This window comes from Trematomus bernacchii, unplaced genomic scaffold (genome assembly GCF_902827165.1).
Source record: "Trematomus bernacchii unplaced genomic scaffold, fTreBer1.1, whole genome shotgun sequence".
Classification (NCBI taxonomy): Eukaryota; Metazoa; Chordata; class Actinopteri; order Perciformes; family Nototheniidae; genus Trematomus; species Trematomus bernacchii.
Window position 1 is genome coordinate 729,492 of NW_022987561.1, and position 19,258 is coordinate 748,749.

The following is a 19,258-nucleotide window of genomic DNA, read 5'->3' on the forward strand; positions in this document are numbered from 1 at the left end:
AACCATTCAAAGTCTAACACACTTTCTTTTTAACATTTTCTTAACCCTCAAGGACATATATGACATAGTTACACTAAAGCAAGTGGAAAACTAAATGTAAAAAGCCATACTTGCCAACCTTAAGGAATTATAAAAGCCTCTCTCTACGGAAAATGATTTCATTTGGACAGGTTGATGCTTTTTGTGTGTAAGCTAACAACATCCTTCTCATTTCCAGCATTCATCCGCATACCTAGGACAAAATATACCAGCATGCTCAAACTAATGTAGCAAGTCAAAGGCCATAACACCAACAAGGGAGCCATTTGATTGCATAAACACTCATCTAGAATATTATCTCTCTCTTCCTGATGATGGTAGAGGTGAGATGAGGTGAGGGGAGCAGGTTGCCGACATGCTACACCACACACCTCTCTGCAGGATACTGTCATATCGAGAGTCTGCCCGGCAGCTCTGACATGTTTCCTGCTGCCTCCGGGGATCCAATCACAGCCTCAAAGACTAGCGAGGACTAGCTAGCAGCAATGTACAGGAGGCCTATAGTCCCACAATGGACTTTATTCCTACACAGAGTTTCTCTGTTGAGTCTCTGATGGAGAAAAAAAATCTGTTTCGAAAAAGGGTTGAACGCTGAAAGTACTTTATTTTCATCATTTGTGATGCATATGCCTAATATACTGATAGATCCACACACAGAAGGTGCAGAATATCCCAGTTTTTAGCGTAAAGCAATGGGTAAATATGTGGCTTGTTGTATCTGAGCCTGTGTAAGCTTCAGTCAAGGTTTAACTTAATCATATCAAGTGTTTTATAATGATTTATGCATCTGCTCTATTTCATTTGGACCTACAGTTGAGATGGCAGTGAGTCAATGATCTCCTATGAAATACAACCCAAGAGGCATGCATCAGCTAAAACTGCTCAAACGTCCCATCTTAATTCATATTTTAAAAGAACAAAAATAAGGAGAAAAGTAAAAAAAAAAAAGCACTAACAAACGTGCTGTTGGCCAGGATGAAGTCCGTCTCGTTGGAGGCGAAGTTTAAACTTGATAACGTGGCCGTCGCGGTTCCTGTACAACCACCTCTGAATCTGAGAGAGAAAACACACACACTTAGAATGATTACATGTCCCATTACTCATGTCACTGGGAGGTTCCTGGAAATATCAGTTGCTGACCAAAAGCTTGGGTACCACAGCACTAAATATCTGTAGAAGAAAGCGCAGCAATAACGGAGACAGGATTCAGGTGGATTCCTTCTTATTCAAGTTCTAAATACACACATTCTTACAAACATCATATTTCTTTGTTTGAGTGACAGTTCATACCTCAGTGCATCTATGGTACTAAAGTGCAATATCATCTTCAAAAAACTACTTTTATCTCCTCATATTTACAGGACGTCCTCCTTTAAACACCCTGTTTATCGTCCCCCTGCACAAGGTACAAACTGAATACTAATAGTGTCATAAGCAAATGTCAAATCTGCACATATTTATAATTACACTGAGCCTGTTACTCAACATATTCAATATAAACACATATAGCTATAAAGTCACATTTTCTATCAACATAAACACCTATAACAAAAATAACTTAGTATATTAAACAGTTCAAAATGACATCTGTAACCTAACTGTTGAGTTTATAAAACATTTATCAAAGACCCATTTCTTAGATACACAGTACATTTCTCTGAGTAAAATTGAAGAAAATTTTACTCTAAAAATATTACATTTGGTCCCAACCTATATAGAGTAAAATGTACTCTTTGTTCAGAGTTTGTATTTTTAGAGTTCATTTTATTCTATATGTGCTTAGATTTGACTCTGCTTAATGGTTAATTTACTCTATGTAGTGTATATTAAGAACAACTCTACTGCCATTTTACTCATAATAGAAGGTCATTTTACTCCCAATCGAACGTCATTTCACTCCAACTAGAATGAGTGACAGGCTCAGTAACCCGATAGAAACTTTATTATTCACTTAATCACTGATTGAGATGATGAAGCTAACTTAATCTCATACATTCATGGGATTTATGTAACAGTAAGACAGAGAATAAGTGTGCACCCAAAACTCACAAACATTTCTGGAGCCTTGTAGACCCAGAAAAACGATAAGAACGTCACCAAGCAGCACTGAAAATGTCTGCTTCATTTGGCTCTACAGACCTTTGTGAAGCAGCTTTTTCTGACAGGAATGTCATGAAATCTAAATACAGAACAAGACTGACTGATGGACATCTAAATGACTCTATTAGAGTGAACCTAAGTGGGTCCAGCACACACCTCTATGGTGGACTCCATGCAGCGCCAGTCCTCTCACTAACTGTGAAAAAGAGTGAATGCACTTATTTTACACATGTGCCATAAGATGCTTGTAAGGTGGTGATGAAGGACAACTTATGTGAATGTTCAGTGATGTATTTACTATGTGGGCCATAATAATATGTGAGACATTTTCCTTTTCTTGGACTCCTTGATGTGAAGTTTTTTGATAAACTTTAGGTATTGCAATTTCACACGTGTACAAAGTAGCTTAATTCAACCGATGAGTGCTATATGAATAAATGTAGCGATGTGATGCAAGTAGCTCTTGGCCACTTTCATTTTTTCAAAGTAGCTCTCAGATGAAGAAAGGTTGGAGACCCCCTGATCTAGAGAATTCTAACAGCTCTTATCATGGCTGCCACTGAGGGTACTTCCGGGTCATTTCACTCCATTAGGAAGGTTAAACATTTTGGGAATTTTCTAGGAAAGACAACAGAGAAAGAATACAGTCTTTTAAAGAAACTGGTTACATTTTGGGGGTTTCTTCTACCAATTTACCACCAATTAAATCCCCTGAAGAAGATGAAAAAGAGAAGGCCCTCAAGTGAAGACATGAAGGACAGGTAGGAAGCATTTTATGAATTGTTTGGACATGTGCTTAGCATGTCTGGCTACAGTGGTCAAATGGAAGCATTGTGCACATGAACCAATCATGTTTCTTTTGCCGATGTGATACACATGTAGCTTTTTACAACCTCATGAAAATCCAAGCATGAGAGCTGGCTGTTCTCGTGATTTCCTCTCCCCTGCAATCAGCTGCAAATTCACTCACAATGAGTTCCAGGAGTTCAAAGAGGGAAGGGGGAGGGGCACAGCTGCTTCAGGATCAGTTTGAGGTGTGTGTGTGTGTGTGTGTGTGTGTGTGTGTGTGTGTGTGTGTGTGTGTGTGTGTTTGCAAACATTCCCAGTGGATGATAGGCAGGCTTCCACCAGACTCTGACTCCTCAAAGTAGTCTGTGATTCTCTTTCTTCTTCTGCAGAAAGGGAACTGAAATATGAGCATAATACGCTTTAAAATCAATTTCTAAAATGCCCGGAAGGAAGAAGTGGGCGATTTTTAAGGAAGTGCTTTGTTCGAGTGCACTCAAATTAAAAGCAGATTTTTCAACCTAGTTCCTGGAAACAAGCGCCAGTCAGTATAGCTTGTCGGATAAAAAGCAATTACATTATGAATATAAAGTTGTATGGTTTTCTAGTAAGGACTTCATAAAGTTACCAATGAATAACATGTCTCTATTTGAGAGAAGATATTAAAAGCAGAATGTATACCTACTTCCTGGACACAAGAGCCAGTCAGTAAAGGGTTTCTGGTAAAACCTTATCTTGAAAAATAAGGCATTATGCTAATCTCCCATTAAGGTGTTTTTAGATGAAAAGATACCAATAAATATCACGTCTTTCTTGTGAAGACCACACACCCAATTACATACAATGAAAATGTGTTTTAGAAAGTGTTGTGTACATTTATTTGGCTTAATTGTTTCCCCCTTGCAATCAGTAATAGTATAATGAAGAAAGGCTTTTTATCTCTTCCTGTTTTCCTTCTTATCTCCACAACTTGTACACACCACCATCATGAATAATGCACGTCTTTTACTCATATGGGTCACTGCTAAATATGTAGCCTATTGTTTGTGCAGACCTCATTAGCAATCATGTATTACAGAGCAAGTAAGCTTGAAACACACACACACGCACACACACACGCACACGCACACGCACACGCACACACACACTTATGTAAGTACCTGGATGTTTCCTTCATCCATGGCTTAATGTGATGTGAACAAACTGGGCTTTACATTACAGATACGTTAAGAAAACAACACAATGGCTCCATGAATAATACACAGCCACATTGACCCGATGAATACACAGCATGTAAAAATAGATGTCAGCAATACAAACCGTGTCTGCTGACAGATTATTATTATATGATTCAAGAGTCAGGGAAGCATCCATAATGACATGATGCAAGAAAATCAGTATTAAGCACACAGAGCTGTATGTATGTATATAAACTTTAAGTACTGTGTTTCTGCACCACTGCAGAGTTTACACACTGAGATATTCTGTTGTTGTTTGCCTTAGTAGTACATTAAACGCATGTACATTTTGATTGCTATAATTCAACAAAAATAGAAAAGCTGTTTTGATCTTAAGTGTAAGAAGTGTACAAATCCATTGGCAATTCAGTGCCAGAATACCAAGAATATAGGTTTCTAAACCGGAAGGTAAAACTGACTTTAACCAAGAAAAAGTGTAGTCCGGGGTTTAACCAAAAGTGAAAAATAGATTTTTTAAATGTACATCTGTAACTTATATGACGTAACAAACATGCTTAGTTTTGTTGTGTTTTTTAATAGTTTCAATTCACGTTTATCACGTGTTTTTGAACTAGAACAAACGGTTTCCACTTAAGATAATTGACAATGCAGTTTACTATTGACTAAAAAAGAATGTAAAAAAACGAGTTTTACGATTCACTACTGTTCTGATCTAAATATATAAAGCGTATCACATCACATACCAATGAGAAACACTATTTTTCCAGTTTGGATTTCTATTTCTTAGCGTGAAGTTACCGACTTGAGTGGGGTTTTGACTTTAAATAACTTCATAAATGGGGCGAAGCCTGCGAGCTAGTTCAGGCAGTCAACTCGAGCACTTATGCTGCATTCATACATAAAGCCCCTTGCCACACTACAACCAACCAAACAGAGTCTCCTTAATATGCCGCTCTATTTAACCTGCCAGATATCTCTCTATGCATTGCTTGCTGCTGCTATTGCTGCAGCTACTTCCACGTCGCTGCTGCTTGCCTGCCCCACCACCACCCCAGCTTCCACCCCAGCTTCCACCCCGGCTTCCACCCCAGCTTCCACCCCAGCTTCCACCCCAGCTTCCACCTGTAGGCTCGGGGGGGATAGTTATTTAATCATCACTCATGGTGCTATGTATATCTGTTGAGTGATGAGGCCCGAGCCTAGACGCCAAACTCAACTATATGCTGCTTCTAATAAGCATGTTAAAGAAACACGTGAGTTGTCTGACTGAAATGAGATTAAGTGGTGCTTGTCGTGGATTTTGTTACCTTTTGGACCAGCAGGCTAGCAGTTTCCATCTGATACCAGTCTTTGTGCTAAGCTAAGCTAACTGGCTGCAGGTTGTTCTGAATCAAACATGGTGTCATCTTCTCATCCAATCTAAAAACTAAAACAAAGTGTTCAAACATGTTGTTCTTCACCCTCTAGCAATAATACCAATACTCAGGATGTGATCTTCTGTGTTTGTTCTAAATCTCCCTCTGCAGAACTAGCGGTGTTACTCAGGAAACAGATTATGGTGCTGATGTGTTGTGATTGTTTTGCTCTGGTTACCTCACAGGTTTGGGAATATCATAATGAGATTCAGCGCTGGTTTTAAACTCAAGGAGCTGCAATCTCATGTCTTCATTATCTCTTATATTATTTAGTTTTGAAGTGCTAGGACGAGCCTTTCCTCTGCAAGTGTCTCTTGTGCTGTTAAATAAGGTGTGAGACTCTGATGTTAGAGGAGAGAAGAGGTCCCCACCTCTTCTCTCCTCTAACATCAGAGTCTCAGGAGCAGGAGCAATTTCCCTCAGATGTGTTTAAAATATAACCACAACACCTCCAGGAGGCCCGGCAGTACATTTGAAATCATACTTGTTGTCACAGCCCAGATTTACACCACACAACATGTCAGCAGGTAATTTTCCAACGTTCTCATCAATCTCATTAAATACAGAAAGTAATGGGACAGCTGACCCCGTTGGGTTAAAAAAAATCATTATTGCGACACAAAACAAGTCATTCTGGCTCTCCCAGGTGATGTAATGCAGCCTTCAGCTAACGGCTAACTGATGCAGTCCATCACTTCATGACTTGTATGATCTGAGTGATGGTGTTTCAGAACATCTGATGTGCACACTGAGCAGGAGCTGTTTCTGCTGAAAACGCCTGCAGGTCGCGTGCTGAAAATGATTATTTTGGGAGTGATTGATTGATTAATTTTGTCATCAAGCACATTTGTGCAACATAAATACTTATTACTTTTACAAAGCATAGATAAACACTATGCTAACACTTCATCACATAAATACTAAATGCATGTTATATTTTGTGTTATTTTACACATTGGTTAACTTGTTTGGCGTTCTCTTCCTGCAGATGTATTGAAGTTTTTTAAAGTGTGACGCTCAACCCTTTTTTAGTGGGAATGCTGAAACAGCATTCCCACTATCTGTTATGCTGCGCACAAAATTCTTTATTATTCCGCCTGGTTATTTTGCGCCTCTTCTTCTACATTGAACATCGCAGAAACTCCGTTCAAACATCAAAACGTTCAGCTCGGTCGGGAATCGATGGCTATTACTTTTATCATTCATAACTTTCATAATTCCAGAGATACATCCCATAATTCATCACATTTTTAACATGGAAGTCAATGGAGAACTCTTCAGACTTCAACAATCTTCATGCAACTTCAACTGCTAACTGCTCCTTCTTCAACTGCTAACTGCTCCTTCATACTTTCACTCAGAAACCTCATTCCAACTTTAAAATGTTACACATCTTTCTGAAATTATTCGTGTAACACAACTTTTAAATCTGATTCTTACTTTTAGAGATATTAAACATTGTTCAGACCTTGTTAAAGAGGTTTTCTTCAGATTTTAGAGTGCGTGATGTCACAGCTAGAGTGGAGGACAGATTTAATTTTGCCTTCATATTTTTTTTAAACCTGCCATAATTCCCAAACCCTACATTCCTGAGACATAGTTTTTCATGACAAACGTAGGAAAACATCTCGTAGCTTGAAAGATAAAGCTACAAAAAATTAAGCAAAAATAATTAAACAAAATGCCTCTTGAGGGCATGAAGTGACAAAAACGTTCAACATGTCTCCATTAAACCCCATTGTAAGTTCAGCCTCACCTTTCCCCACCACAGCAGCCGCACACCTTTAGTTAATCTGCCAAAAAGGCCACATTATTAACCCGAAAGTACACAAAAAGTACACTTCAGATGCTCAAGTTCCTTGACATGCTTCACGCTTTGAAATTTCACAGATATCTGTTATCGTTCTTCCACAAAACGTTCACATGTAAGAGGTTCATCTCTCATTCAGAACAATGAAAATGCTCTCCTCTCACTGATCACCATGGAAACCTTTGCTCTCTGGACACGTCGTTAGCTCAAATATAAACACCTGTGTCATGGAACACGATGATGTCATAACTCCAATTGACATAATTAGAGCAGCAGACTAATGACGTGGTCACTGGAGTTTAACAGACTGTCTGAGCCTATTCTTTTCCGTCTGATGGAGACTTCATACTGACTTCAACATGTTCCACATATTTTAGACATTATTGGTGACGTATGCTTTTAGTTCTAAAGTTTTCAGTTAAAATATTCTGCTGCTTTTTCATGCATTTAGACTTTTATTTTCTTGTTCTTATTTCACATTCAAGTCCCCTCTATTCATGAACCCTTTCAAGTACTCAGCCACACCACTTATATACCAGGTGCGACTGTTGCTATGTGAGTTATCTTTCAAATACAAGGTTGCTTGTTTGATTCAAGCTCTTGTAGTCAATATGTCAAGGTTTTTATCCCTAACATTTTATCAGCTAACTAATGACACACACTCAGAGGATCTTTATAAACGTTTTAAGTATTGCACATCTTTAAACATGACTCTTATAAATCACTTTTAAAACCAGCGATGCACTACAGTCAGCTTTTCTAAAATAGAAACTTCAAAGTTCACATCTTTCTAAATGATTCTACTTTTCAATGACCTACAAATAATCCTAATAATAATCCCATTTGTAATCTTCCAACTGTTCATATTTTTTGGTCAATTAACAAACCTGTTACAAATGTGTTGTTCAACAAATTTGAGCCTTTGCCACATTTATTTGAATTATTTATATAATTCCTACATAATGGGGAAGCTTCCCACTCTATGTTATGTAAATACAAGTCTTTGACAAGAAAATGTGAATTTCTAAATATTTAATGTCAATCCCTGGTTTTGGTTCTAGTATGTTCACTGTACTGTAGGTTATTTAGTGGGAATGCTGACATAGCATTCCAACTATCTGTAATGCTACGCACAAAATTCTTTATTATTCCGCCGGGTTATTTTGCACCTCTTCTCCTCCCACATTCCACATCGCAGAAACTCCGTTCAAACATCAAAACGTTCAGCTCGGTCGGGAATCGATGGCTATTACTTTTCTTATTCATAACTTTCATAATTCCAGAGATACATCCCATAATTCATCACATTTTTAACATGGAAGTCAATGGAGAAACTCTTCAGACTTGAACAATCTTCATGCGACTTCAACTGCTAACTGTTCATTCATACTTTCACTCAGAAACCTCATTCCAACTTTCAAATGTTACACATCTTTCTGACATTATCCGTGTAACACAACTTTTAAATCTGATTCTTACTTTTAGAGACAGATTTAATTTTGCCTTCATATTTTCTTTTAAACCTGCCATAATTCCCAAACCCTTCATTCCTGAGACATAATTTTTCATGATAAACGTAGGAAAACATCTCGTAGCTTGAAAAATAAAAATAAATTAAGCAAAATAATTAAACAAAATGCCTCTTGAGGGCATGAAGTGACAAAAACTTTCAACATGTCTCCATTAAACCCCATTGTAAGTTCAGCCTCACCTTTCCCCACCACAGCAGCCGCACACCTTTAGTTAATCTGCCAAAAAGGCCACATTATTAACCCGAAAGTACACAAAAAGTACACTTCAGATGCTCAAGTTCCTTGACATGTGGTTACGGTTACGGTTCTTCAACAAAACGTTCACATGTAAGAGTTCTATTTCGTCCCTACTGACCGCCAGAGGCGGTGCTTTTAGCACTGGATATGTCCATCGTGCGCATGCGCAGCTCGAGTACCAATAACAACAAAGTCACCTGTGACCCACGTGACACCGGCTATATCAGCCGGTGTCGTCAGAGGATCTGTTCCTTTCATCTTCTCGCTGCGCGAGAGTACCGTGGCTGCATTCTTGCAGCCTACAGCGTTCAGGTTTGAACGTTTGATCTGAGGGATTTCTCTGCATACAGCTGGCCGCGGGGAGCTTCGCGACTGATAGTCGGAGCTACGGGTTGTTAACGCGTCCTCCAGGAGCTGTGGCCGGCTGTGCGCCGTGCAGAGCCTCGACGGACAGGTTCGTGTCAACTTGTGGTGATGGCTGTGTTCCCGCACCCTCTCCCAGCTAAGTTGTCCTGATTGCTGTCTTGTTATTGTCGGGCTACTTTCTGGTGACGACAGTGTTCTCGCCTCCTCTCCCATAAAGTTGCCCTTATGATGCTCTTTTGGAAGTTCTGCTTGTGGTGTTGTGCCCGAGCTATCTTTAGCATTTGAGTTCCCAGCTTTCGCTGCGTCTCTCATTTAATTTGTATGGAAAGCCCACAGTGCCATATTTTGCCTGTTTTTTGTTAGGTGCAGAGAGTAAGGTAAGTTCTGGCCAGAGTTACTACTGTAACTACGGTCCTAATTATCTGGTCTTAACATTGGGTTTTGACTTGGTCTTGCTGGATTGTTAGCAGCAGCGGCTTGGCTAACACCTTGCATGTACTGTTAAGCTTCATTCTCAGCGACTGCAGTAGCGCTATATTTAAGCAATAGCTCACGACAGGCCGTGGTATATGGGGTTGTCGACCCTCCGCTTCGCGTCGGGCCGAACCACGCCCCTTAACTGTGATATAATGGCCATATATCACGGCCTGAAGTGAGCTATTGCTTTTATAAAACGGTTACCAAGTGTGGCAATATGAAAGAAAAATACACACTCTAATTTAAATAGTTGTTATTAGTAAATAATGATGTTCAAAATAAAATAGTCCCTCCGTTGCCTTCTGCACAAAACATAGTGCAAGGTGGTTGCTATGCAACAACACTAACAACAGCTAGCGAACATATTAGACAGAGAGCGTTGATCCATTATTTGGCTATTTATTTACATTAATGTGTATGTTGCCGTTTATTGTGCACCCACTGAAAAACTGTCCAGCATCAGTAGATGCTTACGTGGTTACTTGTATAGGTTGAGGTTGTTCTAGGCTGTTGCTTGGCGTGGCGAGAATATTGCTCCACTTTCTCACGTCCCCGAGATTCGGCTTCCAGTAGCTCTGGAGAGAGCTTTCTCACCTGTGGCCACTAACGGTCATAATTTCTCTGCTTTGTTTCAAGACCCGCATCAGAAAGCTTTTGAATGGTGGTACTTTTCCAGTTGGTCTACTACCTGCTCTTCACGTAGCTCTGCATGTCGTCGTTTAGGTGCTTTTTGTCCTCCATAGTAAGACCCCCCCGGAGGTCGAAGTTAATCTTAAATGTTTTTGCGGACCTTTTTGATTACAGATTTGAAAACATCGTTGCTTGCACATTTCAGGGCCCAAATTCATGATGTCAAACCTTGGGAAGTATCTAGATACCCCTGCCCTAATGCCAAAGGAACTGCACACTGAATATGTTTTTGCCGTTTGATGTCTATGTCTGGACCGCTGCGTAAAAAGGAGGGTTTCTGCCCCGTTACTTCTCCGCTGCTTTCTTGTTCCAGTTCCAGCAAGCAGTTTGCTTTTCAGCCCAACTGTATACTGTTTTTCTCAGACGCGGAGGGATACTGACTTGTTGTGAAAAGTAACTTACAATTCTACCCGTGGTATACGCTCAGTATATCACGGCTAAGAACCAATCAGATTGCTTGATTTGACTTGTCCGTTTTATAATGTTGTATTTACCGCTCCTAGTGCTAGTCTCCTAGCACTAGGATGGGTAGATGCGGAGAACAATCTTCACTGTGTGTGCTGTGTGCTCCGCATGTGTGGCCATTCACCGGCCACGGTTACTTTTGCCATAGTTACTACTGTAGCTACGGTTCTAAGCCGTTTAAGTATTGGCCATAGTTACTACTGTAACTACGGGTCTACGCCGTGTAAATACTGGCCATAGTTACTACTGTAACTACGGTTCTAAGCCGCGTAAGTACTGGCCATAGTTACTACTGTAACTACAGTTCTAAGCCGCGTAAGTACTGGCCATAGTTACTACTGGAACGACGGTTCTAAGCCACGTAAGTACTGGCCATGGTTACTACTGTAACTAAGGTTCTACGCCGCGTAAATACTGGCCATAGTTACTACTGTAACTACGGTTCTAAGCCGTGTAAGTACTGGCCATAGTTACTACTGTAACTACGGTTCTAGGCCGTGTAGGCTGGCCATGGTTACTACTGTAACTACAGCTCTGTGCTGTTCTCTTCTTTGGAAGCTAGTTATCTGGTCTTAAACATTGTGTTTTTTGACTTGATTTCGCTTGGTTGTTAGCTTCATTATTTAACTCGGCTGGTGAAGGCAGTGCTCTCGCTCCCGCTCCCGGTAACGTTGCCCTTGTAACGTATCACTCTGACTATTAGCAGCGGCCACTTGGCTAACATCTGGCGGGTTCTGCGTGCTGCTTGATTCTTAGCAGCAGCTGCCTGGCTAAGCTGCCCTGTTAAGCTTCTTCGTTTAATCTAGCTAGGTGTAGGCAGTGCTCTCGCTCCCGCTCCCTCTGCTAGTAACGTGGGTGTAGGTCATTCACATCCCTCTCTGTGTTCGGCGAGTAGGAGCATTGCTCTACTCTTTCCGTTCAGCAGGTAGCCGGTGAAGGCTGTGTTACCGCACCTGCTCCCAGTTACGTTGCATCTGGCATTTGTCTCTGACTCAACCAGTGAAGGCAGTGTTCTCGCCCCCGCTCCTGGTAGACGTGTACTTGATTCTAGCAGCAGCCGCCCGGCTAAACTGTCCTGTTGAACTTCTTTATTTAATCCAGCGAGGTGAAGGCAGTGCTCTCGCTCCCGCTCCCTCTGCTGGTAGCTCCGTGCTTCGTTTACTCAGCTAGGTGAAGGCAGTGCTCTCGCTCCCCGCTCCCTCTGCTAGTAGCCTTGCACTTTCATTTACTCAGGTGAAGGCAGTGCTCTCGCTCCCCCGCTCCCTCTGCTAGTAACGTGGGTGTAGGACATTACACCCCTCTCGTGTTCGGCGAGTAGGAGCATTGCTCTACTCTTTCCGTTCAGCAGGTAACTGGTGAAGGCTGTGTTCTCGCACCCCGCTCCCGGTTACGCTGCATCTGGCATTCGTCTCGAACTTAACCAGTGAAGGCAGTGTTCTCTCCCCCCTCCTGGTAGACGCTAAACTGCCTTGTTCGTTAATCCAGCTAGGTGAAGGCAGTGCTCTCGCTCCCGCTCCCTCTGCTGGTAACGTGGGTGTAGTTACATCCCTCTTTGTATTCGGCGAGTAGGAGCATTGCTCTACTCTTTCTGTTCAGCAGGTAGCTGGTGAAGGCGGTGTTCCCGCACACGCTCCCGGTTACGCTGCATCTGGCATTCGTCTCGAACTTAACCAGTGAAGGCAGTGTTCTCGCCCCCGCTCCTGGTAGACGCTAGACTGCCTTGTTTATTAATCCAGCTAGGTGAAGGCAGCGCTCTCGCTCCCGCTCCCTCTGCCGGTAACGTGGGCGTAATTACATCCCTCTTTCTGTTCGGCGAGTAACAGCACCGCTCTACTCTTTCCGTTAAACAGGTAGCTGGTGCAGGCTGTGTTCCCGCACCCGCTCCCGGCTACGCTGCATCTGGCTACCCACAGAATGGCTCATTCATGTGGGCTGTCCCCTAAGGTGGATCGGTTAGCTGCCATCATGGAGCAGACAAAGCCGCTCCTGTTGGCCCTTCAGCCAGGGGCCGGTGTGGGGGCTACTAGCTTGCCGCCTGGCCCGCCTTCGGTTGCCACACCTCTGCTTGAGGATGCCATGTCGCTAGCGGCTCCGGCTGAACCTCTTCTTGAAAGGGGGGGGGCGGGGCCCCGCTCACCCCCGAAGAGGCTCCCCACTCCTCTGCTCAGAGCTCTTTGCAGGGCACGGAGGACGGCTCCATGGCCGCCATTATTCGTGCGGCCCTGGTACGCTTGCAGCTTCAGGTTCCGCAGGCCGACCCAGGCTAGCGCCTTCTTCAGGCATAACCCTGCCCCTTTCATTCCCACTGTTCCTCCTTTAGAGGAGTACCTGAGGGAGCTCCATGCATGCTAGAGACACACCAGGGCCCTCTCCCACTCTGCTGCCATGCAGGATCCGGCGAGGGTGGGGCTGGGTCGCTTGCCATCCATTGAGCCTGCCATCGCCTCCCCGATTCTGGCCCCGGATGCCAGGCGCCCTCGGCCTCAGTGCAGGGTCACAAACGAGCTGCTCTGTAAGGCCTACGACACAGCGGCACGGGAACTCCCTCTCCCATCTGATACTGGCTGTCTCTACCTCTCTGCAGCAGGCTCCGGCTGAGCCTTCTTTGCTGGGCCTCAGTGATGCATCACTGCAAGCCTTTGCCCTAATGCTAGGGAATTGGGACGAGTCATGTCCTTATGGTGCAGACTCGTCGCCAGGTTTGGCCTGCTTAGTCACCACTGTCGGAGACATGTCCTCCGTAGTGTGCCAGTCGAGTCAGGGGAGCTGTTTGGGGCAGCTGCCCTGTAGGCACTGGAGCGTGCTGCCCAAGAGTTGTCCGTCCTTCTGCCCAAGGAGGCAATCGAGCCAGTAGACCCTCTGCTTAGCCCAGGGGGTTCTACTCTGCGTACTTTCTCGTGGCCAAGAAAGTCGGCGGATTTCACCTGCTCTTGGACCTCAGAGGAATCGACAGATTCCTGGAGGTGCTGCCATTCCATATGCTGACCGCAGCACATGCACAGGGGGAGTGGTTTGCAACCGTGGACTTTAGGGATGCCTACTTCCTCGTGGGCCGGGCAAGAGGGTGCCTTATATTCAGTTCCTCCGGCCCTTGGGCAGACTGACGGCTGCCTCAGCCGTTGGGCCCTTAGGCCCGCTGTCGTTGTGCCCCATGCAGATGTGGCTGATCAGCCTTCTCTTGGATGCCAAGTGGCACAGGCACAGGAAAGTCAGAGCGTTGCAGCGTTGTCTCCACTCTCTGTCACGCTTGAGGGGCAGGGTCTATCTCCTGATGGGCGTGCCCATGGGCGCCATCCCATCCCGCCAGGAGACCGTCACCATAGGTGCATGTCTCTTAGGGTGGGGTGCAGGGCGGCAGGGCAGGACCGCTTGGGGTCAGTGGTCTGCCCAGGAGGGTGCACGCCATGTCAACGTGCTAGAGCTTCGGGCTGTGCAGCTTGCACTCACGTACTTTCTACCCCAACTGAGGGGCAAGAATATGCATGTTCCTTGGGACAGCAGGTACACTGTTGCCCAGACGGCAGTCCCTTCTAGATAGTGGACGTTCTCACTCCACTCTGAATTTATGTGGCTGCCATTTCTGCCCGACATGTTCGGGTCGACGGCGCCACGGCGGGGTGCCTCAGGTCGGTGTCCCTCTTCCTGAAGAGGGGCTTTACGGCAGCGTCCCCCTAGCACCCCGAGGGCTCCGGCTTGGGACCTGCCCCTGCTGCCGGATGCCCTATCATCTCCTCCCTTCGAGCCCCTGGCCCAGGTGGGGCTTTGGTGGCTGCCCACGAAGGCAGCATTTCTGCTTGCCACGGCCTCAGGGAGGCAAGTTGGGGAGTTACATGTCCTCTCCATAAACGATACATGCCCGAGGTGGGACTCTCAGGTGTTGCCCTTGGCATTCCTGCCCAGGGTGCTTCCACAAACCCACTTCAATCAGCCTGCCCAGCTGGCACGCTTTGACATTCGGGAGAACGGCACGTCGAAGTTGCTGTGCCCTGTGGGTGCCCAAAGGGCGAATATCGAGGCTACTGCCTGTATACGGCAGTCGAAGCAACTCTTGTTTTTGCCATAGCGGCACTAAAGGAGGTGTGCCCTCTACCAGTGGCTGCCCCACTGGGTTGTCGATACCATTTCACATGCCTACGGGGCCAGTGGCCGCCCCCTGCCATCTGGGCTTAGATACCACTCTGCAAGGAGCATCTCAACATCTTCGGCTGCCCTGAGAGGGGCGCCCCTGGAGACCATCTGCGCCGCGGCTTCGTGGGCGTCTTCTGGCACATTCTCCAGTTGTTATCGGGTTAACGTCGCCACTCCCCATTCTTTGGGCGTGGTCCTTTTGCCGAGCTCCGCTGCTTCCAGTAGTGAGCCAGGGCTTGGATTCTTCATGACATGGTTGGTATAAGTCATCCAGTGCTAAAAGCACCGCCTCTGGCGGTCAGTAGGGACGAAATAGAACGATAGTTACGGCTGTAACTACGGTTCTATGAGTCCCGGATGACCGCCAGAGTTTCCTGTCACTCAGAACTCTTGTGTGCTCGCGAGAAGATTCTGGGAACAGATCCTCTGACGACACCGGCTGATATAGCCGGTGTCACGTGGGTCACAGGTGACTTTGTTGTTATTGGTACTCGAGCTGCGCATGCGCACGATGGACATATCCTGTGCTAAAAGCACCGCCTCTGGCGGTCATCCGGGACTCATAGAACCGTAGTTACAGCCGTAACTATCGGTTTATCTCTCATTCAGAACAATGAAAATGTTCTCCTCTCACTGATTACTGCACATCACCATTTAAACCTTTGATATCTGGACACGTCGTTAGCTCAAATATAAACACCTGTGTCATGGAACACGATGATGTCATCACTTCAACTGACATGCTCAGAGCAGCAGACTTCAGATAATGGTTAATGGTCCTGTCCTCAACAGCTCTACGTCAATTATGGGGTGTCATCATATGCCGTTTCCATGGAAACGCATCCCTCGCCATAAAACACGATGTTGCTGTAACTCCAATGGACACGGTCTGATCGTCCCCCAAACTTCGCTTGTATATCACCGGTCCATGCCTCAAATGCTCTACGCCAAATCTGAGATCTCACCATAGGCTGTTGCCATGGAAACGCATCCCTCGCCATAAAGCACGATGTTGTCGTGATACCTATGCAAATGGTCTAAAACAGCACCAGATTTCAGATAATGGTTAATGGTCCAGCCCTCAACATGTCTGTGCCATTAGTGAGTTTTCCTCAAAAGCTGTTGCCATGGCATCCCTTGCAATAAAACACGATATTGCTATAACTCCTATGAAAATGGTCAAAAAGTGCTAAAACTTCACATGTGTGCTAACAGTCCAGCCGTGAAGACATCTATGGGACAGTTTTGAGATTTCTTCAAATGCCGTTGACATGGCAACACAATGCTCGCCATGAAACACGGTTATCTCATAACTTCAGTGAAAATGCTGCAAACAGCCCAAAACTTCACAGGTTATGTAACGATGCAGCCATCAACATATCTAAGCGTATTATGGGGTGTCATCAAATACTGTTGCCATGGCGACAGATCATTCACCATCAAGTTAGTTCAATAGTTTGCAGTTCAAATATTCTGCTGCTTTTCCAAGCCTTTTTACTTTCTTTTCTTCTCTTATCACACATTCAAGCCCCCAGTGTTCATGTATCATTTCAATCTAAATTCTTCACTTTCTTCTTACACATTACATTTCAGCATAGCAATTCAGCGTCAGCTTTTCAGCATAAAGCATTCCCACTAGCAATTTCTTCAGGAATTGCATTCTCTAGTTCCTTTTGATATTCTTGACTTAATTCTCGTTTCTTTTAATTTTCTGTGTCCCTGCACTCTCATGCTCTTGTTTGGATTGGCGTTGCGTTTCCCTGCATACATGAAACAACTTTTTAATTTGCAGGGACGCTGTGATTTATTATGATAAGGTGCCAACAATCCTGCAGTTTAGGAAAAAGTCATGAATCTGACTTTTCCAAGGACCAATCCAGTGAACGAGGCCCTTTGAGCTGAAAGGCGCTAATGAGGCGTAAAACTGTGCGGAACGGCAGAACTGGGTGAAACTCGTGATCTGAAATCCCGTCGAGATCAAATGTGTGTCCCAGTCTTTAGGGAGTTAAATAAGGTCCCCACGAGCACACTGAAACGTACAGCTGTGTGTGAGTGTGTGAAAGAGAACGTCCTAACCTGAGCCATAATGAGAAGCCACAGGCCGAGTCATTAGTATCATCTCTCTGTGGAGCTGAAGGACGCAGCATGCACGGGGTTTCTGTTCAAGTCTTTAGAAAGGTGTTATATGTAATCCTCCACTTCCCTGAATTGACCGTTAAAGCAACAGTTTAGTGGAGGAAAACATACTCAGAATGTATAGTTAAAGGGGCCCTATTATGCCCATTTCTGGTTCCTATTTGAGCCTCTCTACTGTGACATGTATCTTTTATTTTTCTCATACTGCCTGCAGCACCTCTTTTCACCCTCTGTCTGAAACCAGAGCTGCTCTGATTGGTTAGCTGGCTGGCTCTGTTGTGATTGGTCAACCGCTTAGAGATGTCGCGCCCCTTAGCCTATCAAGTACAATGTGTTGGAGCGCAAGTATATCTTACTATGGTAAAAGTACAAAGTATAAGCATAACAATATACCTAAATCGACATATTTCAGAATCACATTCAAGAAATTATAATTATTGATGCATTGGAGTAACATGGAGTAACTAAAGCTTTCAGATACTGGTAAAGGCTGGCTTCCAAGATGTGGTGAAGTAGAAGCATAAAGGAGAATAAAATGAAAATACTCCGTTATTCAACATTGTATAATACATGAGTACATATACATGTTGACAACAATCGTCTCTCTGTTGATCTCCTCCAGCCACAGCTGCTACTCTCTCTTTCATCCTTTCTCTCTTCTTCAATGTAAACACAATCTGTCACGCTGTCAGAACGCCAGTTAACGCACATGGAGATGGACCTGTAAGTGAGCAGGAACATGTGGAGGAGTGATTGCTCTCTGCATGGCGACACAGTAAAGCGCTCGGTCACATATCGAGACTCGTGCTGTAACACCTCCTTCTTATGTAACATGTGAGGAAACTGTAATGAGGAGATGTTGGCCTGCAGGGAGATCGTTGGGGGGGGGGTGGAAGGTCAAATAACTCGAGAGGAAGTAACGTTTCTCCTGCTGTGACGATGAAAAGAGCTTTGAATATACTGCGTTTTAACATTTACACAAGTCCGCCATTTCTTTCCTGCATCTCCAAGGAACACAGTGCACTTGTGAGAGTGCATAAATAACTATAATTATTGCCGGTTTATTTTTAAATAACCAGCTTTGTCTTGTAAGTAAATAGAAAAAAGAGTTTGAAAAGCAACCCAGTCTCCCTAAGAGTCATGATTATACAATTCTGATACATTTTCCAATTATGTTCCACATGTAAAAAAGCACTTTGGTGAAAAGGTCAAGGAAAAGATTGTGTATTTGCTTAAATAATAATAATAATAATAATAAATAACACCTCCTTTCAATTTTTAAGAATTAAATACAAATCTTTCCCTCACCTTAAGTGGATACAAATGTAAACGTTGATCTTGCTTTTGTTGCTACAGGCAGAATGTTAAAGTAGAAAAATCAATCACTCATTTGATTTGTTTTTAATTATGTTGAATTAAATGCCAACTAAGGTGGAATTTGATCATTTTAAAACAGCATAAATACTTCTGCAGAATAATTAAATATAAACTTAATTTCTAGCAAACATGTCTTACATTAATTTACTTATGTTTATAAGTAAGTAGCAAAATAACTGGGTTTTCAGGCGGCTTTACGAGGGATACACGATCTTAATTAGTAGTACAGTATGAAAGGACTATTTATTTTGATACAGGTACAATTGTAATAGTTCAGCTTATTCAGCGCTCTTTTATAAATGTATCTGTACTGGTTTGCTTCGGACATTTTAATTATTTATTGAATCTTAGTGGACTGGACTGTATAGCGGTGCAAAATGAGCATTGAGGTTAAAGCTTGGGGTTTTTCTAAGTGACTGTTGCACAGCATTATAAATCAGCAGAATATTGGTTTATTATTATTATGTTCTGTACTATGGTCTGTCCCACTGTGGGACGATG

The 19,258-nt window shown here is 43.7% G+C and overlaps 1 pseudogene; it reads right to left on the reverse strand.

Moving 5' to 3' along the window:
* LOC117477425 overlaps window positions 1–4,106 on the reverse strand; it is a 29,277-nt pseudogene extending 25,171 nt beyond the window's left edge.
* Between the last annotated feature and the right edge of the window lie 15,152 nt (window positions 4,107–19,258).